Below are 11,322 nucleotides of genomic sequence, written 5' to 3' on the forward strand. Positions count from 1 at the left end.
TTGCTGAGTTTTTGTTTGTCTGTGCCCTGCCCCCAGAGGTGGAGCCTATAGAGGCAGGCAGGCCTCCTTGAGCTGTGGTGGGCTCCACCCAGTTCGAGCTTCCTGGCTGCTTTGTTTACCTAAGCAAGCCTGGGCAATGGCGGGCGCCCCTCCCCCAGCCTCACTGCCGCCTTGCAGCTTGATCTCAGACTGCTGTGCTAGCAATCAGCGAGACTCCGTGGGCACAGGACCCTCCGAGCCAGGTGCGGGACACAATCTCCTAGTGTGCCGTTTTCCAGGCCCGTTGGAAAAGCGCAGTATTGGGGTGGGACTGACCTGATATTCCAGGTGCCGTCTGTTTCCCCTTTCTTTGACTAGGAAAGGGAACTCCCTGACCCCTTACGCTTCCCGAGTGAGGCAGTGCCTTGCCCTGCTTCGGCTCGCGCACAGTGTGCTTCACCGACTGTCCTGCACCCACTGTTAGGCACTCCCTAGTGAGATGAAACCGGTACCTCAAGCAGAAATGCAGAAATCATCTGTCTTCTGTGTCGCTGGGGCTGGGAGCTGGAGACCGGAGCTGTTCCTATTCGGCCATCTTGGCTCAAGAACTGGTTTTAATTGAAACCATAACCATACAAACACCAGATTTTGAGATCAGCATTGAACATCCACAATCAGATGTGGTAAAACATACCAAGTTAGTAAGAGCAAGCAAGGATTTGACACAGACATCTTATTTGATGGCTATAAATAGTCTGCATCTCACAACCTTCCCTCTTCAGTACAAACCAACAGTGATAGCATATGTATACCTTCATTTGACTTGCAAATGATCCAATTGAGAGATTCCTGCATCAATTGATGGAAAGCCTTGGTGGTAATATGTGGATTCTACAGTTACTCTAGACTTATTAGATGAGCTAAAATATGAATTTCTAAAGTTGAAAAGGATTAGAAACTCAAAGGCCAATCAGGCGTTTAATAAACCAAAAATAGGTGATATTTATCAGAGACACCACTTCTTTATCTTTGGTCCAGAATTCCATTTTAATAGATAGTAACATTGATGTGCCTATAAACCCACGTTTTCAGAAATGATCTACATTGGCTTTCGCTAGACCACCACTTCTTTTCTTTTTTTTTTTTTCTTTTTTTAAATTAAGTTTCAGAATACATGTGTAGAATGTGCAGGTTTGTTACATAGGTATATGTGTGCCATGGTGGTTTGCTGCACCTATTGACCCATCCTCTAAGTTCCCTCCCCTCACCCTCCCCAGCCCCCCAACAGGCCCTAGTGTGCATTGTTTCCTTTTCTGTGTCCATGTGTTTTAATTGTTCAACTCCCACTTATGAGTGAGAACATGTGGTGTTTGGTTTTTTGTTCCTGTGTTAGTTTGCTGAAGATGATGGCTTCTGGCTTCATCCATGTCTCTGCAAAGGATATAAACTCATTCTTTTTCATAGCTGCATAGTATTCCATGGTGTATATGTCCCACATTTTCTTTTTTAAAAAATTTAAATTTATTTTATTTTACTTTAAGTTCCAGGATACATGTGCAGAATGTGCAGGTTTGTTATGTAGGTATATATGTGCCATGGTGGTTTGCTGCACCTATTGATCCAACCTCTAAATTCCCTCCTGTCACCCCCAATCCCCCAACAGGCTCTGGTGTGTATTATTCCCCTCCCTGTGTCCATGTGTTCTCATTGTTCAACTCCATTTATGAGTAAGAACATGTGGTGTTTGGTTTTCTGTTCCTGTGTCAGTTTGCTGAGGATTATGGCTTCCAGCCTCATCCATGTCACTCCAAAGGACGTGATCGCATTCTTCTTTGTGACTGCATAGTATTCCATGGTGTGTATGTACCACATTTTCTTTATCCAGTCTATCATTGATGGACATTTGGGTTGGTTCCATGACTTTTCTATTGTAAATAGTGCTGCAGTAAACATACATGTGCATGTATCTTTATGGTAGAATGATTTTTGTTCCTTTGGTTATATACTCAGTAATGAGATTGTTGGGCCAAATGGTATTTCTGGTTCTAGATCCTTGAGGAATTACCATACTGTCTTCCACAATGGTTGGACTAATTTACATTCCCTCCACAGCCTCACCAGCATCTATTGTTTCTTGGCATTTTAATAATCACCATTCGGATTGGTGTGAGATAGTAATCTCATTGTGGTTTTGATTTGTATTTCTCTGGTGATCAATGATGTTGAGCTTCTTTTCCTGTTTTTTGGTCACATAAGTGTCTTCTTTTGAGAAGTGTCTGTTCATATCCTTTGCCCACTTTTTAATAGGATTGTTTGTTTTTTTCTTGTAAATTTATTTAAGTTCCCTGTAAATTCTAGATATTAGACCTTTGTCAGATGGGTAGATTGCAAAAATTTTCTGCCATTCTGCAGGTACGATAGTTTCTTTGGCGGTGCAGAAGCTCTTTAATTAGATCCCATTTGTCAATTTTTGCCTTTGTTGCAATTGCTTTTGGTGTTTTATTCATGAAGTCTTGCCCATGCCTATGTCCTGAATGGTATGGCCTAGGTTTTCTTCTAGGATTTTTATGGTTTTGGGTTTTACATTTAAGACTTTAATCCATCTCGAGTTAATTTTTGTATAAGGTGTAAAGAAGGGGTCCAGTTTCTGCAATATGGCTAGCCAGCTTTTCCAGCACCATTTACACCATTTATTGAATAAGAGATCCTTTCCCTGTTGCTTCTTTTTTGTCAGATTTGTCAAAGATCAGATGGTTTTAGATGTGTGGTGTTACTTCTGAGGTCTCTGTTTTGTTCCGTTGGTCTATATGTCAGTTTTGGTACAAGTACCTTGCTGTTTTGGTTATTGTAGCCTTCTAATATAGTTTGAAGTCAGTAGTGTGATACCTCCAGCTTTGTTCTTTTTGCTTAGGATTGTCTTGGCTATATGGGGGCTTCTTTGATTCCATATGAAATTTAAAGTAGTTTTTTTCTAATTCTGTGAAGAATATCAATGGTAGTTTGATGCATTCAATTCAATAGCATTGAATCTATAAATTACTTTGGGCAGTATGGCCATTTTAATGATATTGATTCTTCCTATCCATGAGGATGGAATGTTTTTCCATTTGTTTGTGTCCTCTCTTATTTCCTTGAGCAGTGATTTGTAGTTCTCTTTGAAGAAGTCCTTCACATTCCTTGTTAGCTGTATTTCTAGGTATTTTCTTCTCTTTGTAGCAATTGTGAATGGGAGTTCATTCGTGATTTGTCTCTCTGCTTGTCTATTGTTGGTGTCAAGGAATGCTTGTGATTTTTGCACATTGATTTTGTATCCTGAGAATCTGCTCAAGTTGCTTATCAGCTTGAGGAGTTTTGGGCTGACATAATGGGGTTTTCTAAATATACAATCATGTCATCTGCAAACAGAGACAATTTGACTTCCTCTCTTTCTGTTTGAATACCCTTTCTTTCTTTCTCTTGCCTGATTGCCCTGGCCAGAACTTCCAATCATATGTTGAATAGGAGTGGTGAGAGAGGGCATCCTTGTCTTATAATGGTTTTCCAAGGGAATGCTTCCAGCTTTTGCCCATTCAATATGCTACTGGCTGTGAGTTTGTCATAAATGGCTCTTATTATTTTGAGACATGTTCTATCAATACCTAGTTCATTGAGAGTTTTTATCATAAAGGGACATTGAATTTTATTGAAGGCCTTTTCTGCATCTATTGACACAATCATGTGGTTTTTGTTTTTGGTTCTGTTTATGTGATGGGTTACATTTATGTATTTGCATATGATGAACCAGAGTTGCATCACAGGGATGAAGCCGACTTGATCATGGTAGATAAGTTCTTTGATGTGCTGCTGGATTTGGTCTGCAAGTATTTTATTGGCGATTTTCACATTGATGCTCACCAGGGATATTGGCCTGAAGTTTTCTTTTTTTGTTGTTTTGTCTCTGGCAGGTTTTGATATCAGGATGAGGCTGGCTTCATAAAATGAGTTAGGGAGGAGTCCCTCCTTTTCACCTGTTTGGAATAGTTTCAGAAGCAATGGTATCATCACCTCTTTGTACCTCTGGTAGAATTCAGCTGGGAAACCATCTGGTCCTGGGATTTTTTTTTTTTTTGGTTGGTAGGGTATTAATTACTGCCTCAATTTCAGAACTTTTTGTTTATCTATTCAGGGATTTGACTTCTTCCTGGTTTAGTCTTGGGAGGCTGTATGTGTCCAGGAATTTGTCAATTTTTCCTAGATTTTCTAGTTTATTTGCATATAGATGTTTATAGTATTCTCTGATGGTAGTTTGTATTTCTGTAGGGATCAGTGGTGATATCTTCTTTATTATTTTTTATTGTGTCATTTAATTAATCTCTCTTTTCTTCTTTATTAATCTAGCTAGTAGTCTATCCTGTTAATTTTTTCAAAAAACCAACTTCTGGATTCATTGATTTTTTGGAGGATTTTTTATGTCTCTATCTCTTTCAATTCTGCTCTAAACTTAGTTATTTCTTGTCTTCTGCTAGCTTTTGGATTCGTTTGCTCTTGCTTCTCTAGCTCTTTTAATAGTGATGTTAGGGTGTCGATTTGAGTTATTTCTGGCTTTCTGATGTGGGTATTTAGTGCTATAAATTTTTCTCTACACACTGCTTTAGCTGTATCCCAATGATTCCGGTACATTGTCTCTTTGTTCTCATTGGTTTCAAATAACTTCTTGATTTCTGCTTTAATTTCATTATTTACCCAGGAGTCATTTAGGAGCAGGTTGTTCAATTTCCATGTAATCATGTGGTTTTGAGTGAGTTCCTTAATCCTGAGTTCTAATTTGATTGCACTGTGGTCTGAGATACTGTTTGTTATGATTTAGTTCTTTTGCATTTGCTGAGGAGTGTTTTACTTCCAATTATGTGGTCGATTTTAGAATAAGTGCCATGTGGCACTGGTAAGAATGTGTATTCTGTTGATTTGGGATGGAGAGTTCTGTAGATGTCTCTTAGGTCCACTTGATCCAGAGCTGAGCTCAAGTCCTGAATATTCTTATTAATCTTCTATCCATTGATCTGTCTAATATTGACGGTGGGGTGCTAAAGTCTCTCACTATTATCGTGTGGGAGTGTAAGTCTCTTTGTAGGTCTCTAAGAACTTGTTTTATGAATCTGGATCCTCCTGTATTGGGTGCCTGTATATTTAGGATAGTTAGCTCTTTTCATTGAATTGATCCCGTTGCCATTATGCAATGCCCTTCTTTGTCTTTTTTGAAATTTGTTGGTTTAAAGTCTGTTTTGTCAGAGACTAGGGTTGAACTCCATGGTTTGTTTTTTGTTTTTTTGTGGTTTTTTTTTTTTTTTGCTTTTTATTTGCTTGGCAAATTTTCCTTCATCCCTTTATTTTGAGCCTATGTGTGTATTTGCACGTGAGATGAATCTCCTGAATACAGCACACTGGTGGGTCTTGACTTTTTATCCAATTTCCCTGTCTGTGTCTTTTAACTGGGGTAGTTATCCCATTTGTAAGTACTGTTATGTGTGAATTTGATCATGTCATCGTGATGCTATCTGGTTATTTTGCACACTAGTTGATGCAGTTTCTTCATAGTGTCATTGGTCTTCTTATTTTGGTGTATTTTTGCAGTGGCTGGTACCAGACTTTCCTTTCTGTATTTAGTGCTTCCTTCAAGAGCTCTTGCAAGACAGGCCTGGTGGTAATAAAATCCTCAGCATCTGCTTATCTGAAAAATGTTTTATTTCTCCTTTGCTTATGAAGCTTAGTTTGGCAGGATATGAAATTGTGGGTTGAAAATTCTTTTCTTTAAGAATGTTGAATATTGACCCTTAATCTCTTCTGGGTTGTAGAGTTTCTGCTGAGAGGTCCACTATTAGTCTGATGGGCTTCCCTTTGTAGGTGACCTGGCCTTTCTCTCTGGCTGCCCTTAACACCTTTTCCTTCATTTTGACCTTGGAGAATCTGATGATTATATGTCTTGGAGTTGTCCTTCTCGTGGAGTATCTTAGTGGTGTCCTCTGCATTTTGCAAATTTGCATGTTGGCCATCTTGCTAGGTTGGGGAAGTTGTCCTGGGTAATATCCTGAAGTGTGTTTTCCAGCTTGTTCCCATTCTCGTCTCCTTCAGGTACTCCAATCAATCATAGGTTTGGTCTTTCTACGTAGTCCTATATTTCTGGAGGCTTTGTTTGTTTGTTTTTTTGTCATTCTTTTTTCTCTAACCTTGTCTGTATGCTTTGTTTCAAACTCAAAGGGGTCTTCAAACTCTGATATCCTTTCTTCTGCTTGGTTGATTTGGCTATTGATACTTGTGTATGCTTCACAAAGTTCTCATGCTGTGTTTTTCAGCTCTGTCAGGTCATTTATGTCCCCCTCTAAGCTGGTTATTCTAGTTAACAGCTCCTCTATCCTTTTGTCAAGGTTCTTAGCTTCTTTGCATTGGATTAGAACATGCTCCTTTGCTCACCAAAGTTTTTTTTATTACCCATCTTCTGAAGCCTACCTTTGTCAATTCATCCATTTCATACTCTGTCCAGTTCTGTGCCCTTGCTGGAGAGATGTTGTGATCATTTGGAGAAGAAGAGGCACTCTGGCCTTTTCAGTTTTTGGCATTTTTTCATCGATTTTTTCTCATTTACATGAGTTTGTCTAGTTTTGATCTTTGAGGCTGCTGACCATTGGATGGGGTTTTTGTGGAGATTTTTTTGTCGTTGTTGATGCTGTTGTTGTTGCTTTCTGTTTGTTTTTCTTTCAATGGTCAGGTGCCTCTTCTGTAGGGCTGCTGTGATTTGCTGGGGGTTCACTTCAGGCCCTATTCATCTGGTTCACTCCCATGCCTGGAGTTGTCACTCAAGGAGGCTGGATAACAGCAAAAATGGGTGCCTGCTCCTTCTTCTGGGATCTTTGACCTCGAGGGGCACCAACCTGATGCCAGTAGCATTACTCCTGTATAGGGTGTCTGACAACCCTGTTGGAGGTCCTCAACCAATTGGGTGGCAGGGGGAACAGGACCCATTTAATGAAGCACTGTGACTGTCCCTTGGTGGAGGGGGTGTGCTTCGCTGGGGGGAAACCAACTCATCTGGGCTGCCTGGATTCCTCAGAACTACCAGCAGGAAAGGCTAAGTCTACTGGTCTGCAGAGACTGTGGCCACCTCTCCCCCTAGGGGCTCAGGCCCTGAGAGATTAGGGTTTTGTTCCTGAGCCTCTGGCTGGAGTTGGTGGAGTTCCTGCAGGGAGGCCCTGCCCAGTGAGGAAGGATGGCTCAGGGTCAGGCTAGGCTAGTACTTCTAAATTCAGGCAATATTTCTGTAAAAGACAGTCATATACTGATAATTTGTCAATGTTAGCAACAGGAATGTCAAATATCTCATACATTTGCCATCACACAAGGAACGGCCTCAACATCAAGAATCAGCAAGGACAGAACAGATATATTCACAGAAGCAGGAGATATTTTTGTCTAGTAGCCAGTACTACATCAATTTACAACAAGGACCTCCTATATGACTGCATTCAGGATTACATCACAGACCTGACAAAATTTCTAATCATTCTTCTATTAAGCAAGACTATACTCATAAAGCAGGCAGCAGTAAACACCATGGGCCAATTTCTGCTACACTTAGAATAATTCCTCAGAAAATATCTTCAGATAAATATAGAAAAAAATGTAAGCTAGAAACTCTTGATCTTAATGTGCAGGACTGAAATTATGGATTTTAGTACCACATACTGATAAAAGCACCAATAAAGAAGAGCTGCCCTTGTTGAAAATTAGTTGACCTATAAGGTTAGAATTTATATCTGTACTGTTTATTCTGTTTCATTGGGCTATGTGTCTGTTTTTGTGCCAGAACCATACTGTTTTGATTACTATTGCTTTATAATATAATTTGAAATCAAGAAGTATGATTTCTCCAACCATATTTTTCTTTCACTTGATTGTTTTGACTACTCTAGGTCTCTTATGATTCCATAAAAATTTTAGGCTTTTTTTTCTATTTTTGTAAAGAAAATGCATTTGGAATTTTGATAAAGATTGTGCTGAATCTGTAGATCTTTTGGGGTAGTATAGACATTTCGACAATTTTAATTCTTCTGATCCATAAACACTGGATCTTTATGGATTTTTTTAATGTGCAGGTGTTTCACTTCCTTGGTTAAATTTATTCCTAGGTATTTTATTTTTTTGATGCTTTCATGAATAGGTTTGTTTCTTGATTTCTTTTTCAGATAGTTTGTTATTGATGCAAGAAATGCAAGTGATATTTTAACATTAATTTTGTATCCTGAAGCTTTACTTAATTCATTTATAAGTTCTGTCTACCTAAAAGAGCAACAGAGAGGGTGGTTCTTCAAAGACATACATTTATTCGGGAATGAGCGGGGAATTATAATCTGGGATATGAGTGCTAGAACAGATTATAGGCATATTCAAAGATGTTAGGACAAGGAGAAGCTATTAAGGCAAAAGGGGGAAGTTCATGCAAGCTGTCTTAAAACAAAGTTGATCAGTCGCAGAAGCCCATTGCAGGGACTGGTGATTACTCATTGGTAACACTAATTGCCGTTGGGAAGATGTCTTCATAGAAGCAATTTATCTGGAATTTTTTGTGCTTTCAGAGAGTTCTTATAATAGTTCTTACCATGGGCATATGTGCATAAGGCCTTCAGAGAGTCTTGGTAATAGCTCTTATCTCAGACATACAAGCATGAGGTCCCCTCCTTCATGACCTGCCAGCTCTTCAGCCTTGGGTCTGACGTAAGTGACTCAATTTTGCCATAGGCAGCTTTTATATTTTCTCCTTTTGATCAACACCTTTCTCTGAAAACATTGCTGCTAAATCAATCTGTAGTTAGGTTTTAATTGTCCTTCAGTGCTGGAATCGACCTGTCCTGGTTGGTCTGGTTCCACATTAGGAGGGAGGGGTGATAGCTAACAATTCCGAGTCAATGTCAAGGTTCTTCTGGCCGCATTTGAGCAACAAGGAGGTCTAGAAGGAGTGGCTGTCAGGCTAAGGTTTCCTGGAGTTCACTGGCAAGTTCAATTTTGTCAATTCCATAGGTGTTGAAAGTGTTCTTTTGAAGTGCTTGACAACATTATTCTGTTAGGTGTTGTATGTCTGTGGAAATTTGACCAACAACAGGTACAAAGTTTTAAAAGAATAATACAACCATAGTATGATAACTCAAGTTTGTATAATGGTTCTGAGCTATGGATCTAGGTTTACAGGCAACCAACTAAACAAATTGAATGACTATGGAGAACTGGGTGAGACCTATGGTAGTGAGAAATTAGAGGGAACTAGAAGAGTTTGGGATTTAGTTCAGATTGTAAAATAACAAAAACTCAAAAACAATAAACAGGGCTACAATATGGTAATAGGTATACTATAATTTTTCTTTAGAAAAAAATCACGCAAAAAATAGAGACAAGGAAAACAAGGACTATGTCTGGGAGGCTGTTCATCAATAACCAATGGACACCCGAAATCTTAACAGCAGTCAAAATTAAAAAAAAAAAATTCTACAAATGTATTTCTTTCTTCTTATTCCAAATTTAGAAAAATAAAGACAAAACTTTAAACATGTTTTTTTCTCTCAACCAGGCATTATGGATAAAGATGCAAGAACACTGAATTCTTACTTTTTGTTTCCTTTTCTCAGGATCACATCTTTCAGTTTCTCAGATTACTTTCACTCTTTTTAGACTTTCTCTTTTCTTCTGTATTTTTAGAGATAGGATTTCACTATGTTGCTCAGGCTGATCTTGAACTCCTGGCCTCAAGTGATCCTCCTGCTTCGGTCTTCTGAGTAGCTTGGAGAAAGTCTAAAAAGAGTGAGCCAAGTATGAGCCTCTGTAACTGGCTTCCAAATCTCATCTGAAGGCTCTAGAGTGAGTGAAATGTCCCAGCCTTTAGGGTCACAATTAGGTCCAAAAATTAAATTAACATAAGATATATTAACAGGAGAAAAACCCAATATAAATTTTATGTGGCATGGGAGCCCACATAAGGAAGTAAAGGCCCCAAAGAAGCAGCTAGAGTCAGTTACCAATGTGCTGGATTGGATAAAGAATAGTAAACTCTAAAAATGTGACTAAATAATATGAAGAGGCTTAAAAATTGTGTCAGTCTAATAAGGTGTATATGTGTTGTTCTTGAAGATAAGGATTTTGCCGTTTCTTCCAGTATAGGGAGGCTGACTTTCACATGGGAAGTCTATCTTCTGCTTTTTTTAAAAAAAGAATGAAGGTCAAAGTGATCTTTCTGTACCTGCTGTTTTTCAAATCTCTCTCTCTCTCTTTTTTTTTTTAAGTAGAGATGGGGTCTCTTCATCTTGCCCTAGCTGATCTTGAACTCCTGGGTCCAAGTGATCCTCCCACCTTGGCCTCCCAAGTAGTAGGATTACAGGCATGAGTCACCACACCTAGCCCTCAAGTGTCTTTAACTTAAATAGTCAATATGCCAGAATAGTATATTTTAACATCTTAGAAATTTCACATATACAAATCTGAGTTGGTGGCTGTGAAGAGAATTGTGTTAGTACCTGAGAAGTTTTGAAAAAAATAAGATTTCTGCCATAGAAGAATAAAGAAGAGGAGGAGTTGTAGGAAGAGAAGAGGAAGTCTTTGGAGAAGAAAGAGACTCAGTCAGTTTTGAGACAGTATTTTGCAGTGAAGTCATGCTTGTGTTCTAAATGCATTTTGAAGCCTCAGGATGACAATTAAAAATGTACATCTCATTTGGACTTTTTAAAAAATGTTATTATTACTATATTTTAAGTTTTAGGGTACATGTGCACAAAGTGCAGGTTTGTTACATATGTATACATGTGCCATGTTGGTGTGCTGCACCCATTAACTCGTGATTTAGCATTAGGTATACCTCCTAATGCTATCCCTCCCCCCTCCCCCCACCCCACAACAGTCCCTGGTGTGTGATGTTCCCCTTCCTGTGTCCATGTGTTCTCATTGTTCAGTTCCCACCTATGAGTGAGAACATGCGGTGTTTGTTTTTTTGTCCTTGCGACAGTTTGCTGAGAATGATGGTTTCCAGTTTCATCCATGTCCCTACAAAGGACATGAACTCATTTTTTATGGCTGTATAGTATTACATGGTGTATATGTGCCACATTTTCTTAATCCAGTCTATCATTGTTGGACATTTGGGTTGGATAAAAGTCTTTGCTATTGTGAATAGTGCTGCAATAAACATACGTGTCCATGTGTCTTTATAGCAGCATGATTTATAATACTTGGGGTATATACTCAGTAATGGGATGGCTGGGTCAAATGGTATTTCTAGTTCTACATCCCTGAGGAATCGCCACACTGACTTCCACAATGGTTGAACTAGTT

The 11,322-nt window shown here is 39.0% G+C and overlaps 1 pseudogene; it reads left to right on the plus strand.

Annotated features, from left to right (window-relative positions):
- Window positions 1–7,670, plus strand: part of LOC116467949 (cyclin-T2-like) — a 94,453-nt pseudogene extending 86,783 nt beyond the window's left edge.
- The last annotated feature ends 3,652 nt before the right edge of the window (window positions 7,671–11,322 follow it).

Source organism: Hylobates moloch, unplaced genomic scaffold, assembly GCF_009828535.3.
Source record: "Hylobates moloch isolate HMO894 unplaced genomic scaffold, HMol_V3 SCAFFOLD_5, whole genome shotgun sequence".
Taxonomy (NCBI): Eukaryota; Metazoa; Chordata; class Mammalia; order Primates; family Hylobatidae; genus Hylobates; species Hylobates moloch.